Raw genomic sequence first — 2,287 nt, 5'->3', positions numbered from 1 at the left:
GGGACATTATTCGGGCGGTCTGCCAGAAAGCAGGTACAGGTCGGTGCCGAAGCCCTGCAGGTGGTTGGCTTCGAAACGTGACAAAGTCACGCATGCATGCATGAAGCATGACGAGACGTTTGGCCGTTGGTGGTCACCGTTCATGCAAAGTCCCACTAGAAACCTTCCATCTTCCATCCATGCACCGTTGAGGCTTGAACCAGCTTGAGCACCGGGGTGTGTAAATGGTCGTAGGAAAAAAGTCAGCCAGGAAAATCAAGTCAACCGCCCAGGCAGCTGAAGGCCCGTACTAGCTCATAACGTTGAATGGGGTACACGAAAACTTTAAATGCTCTTGTCGACGTATTCTCCATTGGATCCCTTTGTGAGGACCAGTTGAGTCTGCAAGTGTTTTGTTCTCGCGGGAGAGAAGGCGCCGCATAACTAAGAGCAAGTTGTGAAGAAAATTGCATCAGCACGCCGAACAATTTGAATCGGCCAAACTTAAATAACTTTGCGATGATGCAGAAAAGCGTCAAAATTATTTTTTACTCAATGATTATGCTTGCAACAGCTAAACATGCATGCAACATAAAGTAAGCTATGCGCAGCCATTAAAGCACCCAGAAGCAGCATTGCACACGAGAGGCACCGGTCGTGAGGAAAAGGGCAAGCAACTCCTGCTCGACTCGAGCTTCCTACCCGGCCGTGTGGGTGCAAATTTGAATTGCTGCTCATCTTGCTCCGTTGCTCGTGCGAGTTTTGTCTATCGATGCAGGCGCCAACACACGAGTGTCCATACCCAGCTAATCAACTCTAATCAACAAAACCATTGACTGATTGCAACTAGCTAGGAACAAGTTAGCTAATGTAAGTTGTTGCATAAAGCACCAGTCAAACAGGTCATAGTATTTTCACTACGTCAAAATACTTTGATAGATCATAACTGTGGTATATCTTGCACATACGGGCTAAAATACTGTAGTTTTTGAATACTTCGGTTTTTGCAATACCTTGCTAGTACCAAACACAACCTTAAATGGAAGCTTAACCATTGGAGACCGTTACATCACCCATCATCAACAGATCTTCAAAGATGTTGTTACATGTAAGACACATTTGACCCTAAAAAGGTGTGAAGTGGTATGCTAATTGTCGGTGTCAAAACCGGCGGATCTCAGGTAGGGGGTCCCGAACTATGCGTCTAGGCGGATGGTAACAGGAGACGAGGGAGATGTTTTACCCAGGTTCGGGCCCTCTTGATGGAGGTAAAACCCTACGTCCTGCTTGATTAATATTGATGATATGTGTTACAAGAGTAGATTTACCACGAGATCAAGGAGGCTAAACCCTAGAAGCTAGCCTATGGTATGATTGTTGTTCGTCCTACGGACTAAAGCCATCCGGTTTATATAGACACCGGAGAGGGCTAGGGTTACACAGAGTCGGTTACAATGGTAGGAGATCTACATATCCGTATCGCCAAGCTTGCCTTCCACGCCAAGGAAAGTCCCATCCGGACACGGGACGAAGTCTTCAATCTTGTATCTTCATAGTCTTGGAGTCCGGCCGATGATGATAGTTCGGCTATCCGGACGCCCCCTAATCCAGGACTCCCTCAGTAGCCCCCGAACCAGGCTTCAATGACGACGAGTCCGGCGCGCATGTTGTCTTCGGCGTTGCAAGGCGGGTTCTCCTTCAAACTTCATGTTCCTGTCGAATAGTGTCCGGCTTCCTTATAAATGTTGCGCTCCTTGGCTTCTACGCCCAATAATGGCCTTGTTCCACGTGTCATATGAATGCGAAAAGCTAGGGTATTTTTACATTGTTTCCCCTAGCCGTGCAAACGAGCCGCCTATAAGAGAGGCGAGGATCTAGATCCAACTCACACCATCCTCCTTCCGCAAGTACTCATCGAAGCGCCTCTGACTAAAATCCATTCTACCATGGATAGTCGACGCGGCTCCTCCTCTCGCGCTCCCAGCCCTAAGCCAGGAGATTGGGGGAGATCCTCAGTTCCACACAGCGAGCTAGTGGCGCTCCAAACCAAGGGATGTCTTCCCCCAGCCTTCATGGTTCCGGTTCGAGCCGGACTGGCCACCTTCCGGTGTGGAAAGCAGGCGGAGAGCGTTCCCAACCCCTCCAAAGGAGAGCGGGTATGCTTTCCCTTATTTAATAAGGGGACTCGGATTTCCCATACATCCGTTTCTCCGGGGGCTCCTGGAGTTCTACGGACTCCAGCTTCACCACCTTACACCTACCTCCATTTTGCACATCGCGGGCTTTATAGCTCTTTGCGAGCTGTTCT

Source organism: Triticum aestivum, chromosome 7B (genome assembly GCF_018294505.1).
Source record: "Triticum aestivum cultivar Chinese Spring chromosome 7B, IWGSC CS RefSeq v2.1, whole genome shotgun sequence".
Taxonomy (NCBI): Eukaryota; Viridiplantae; Streptophyta; class Magnoliopsida; order Poales; family Poaceae; genus Triticum; species Triticum aestivum.
The sequence above is the reverse complement of the archived record's forward strand: the minus strand, read 5'-3'. Positions refer to the sequence as shown.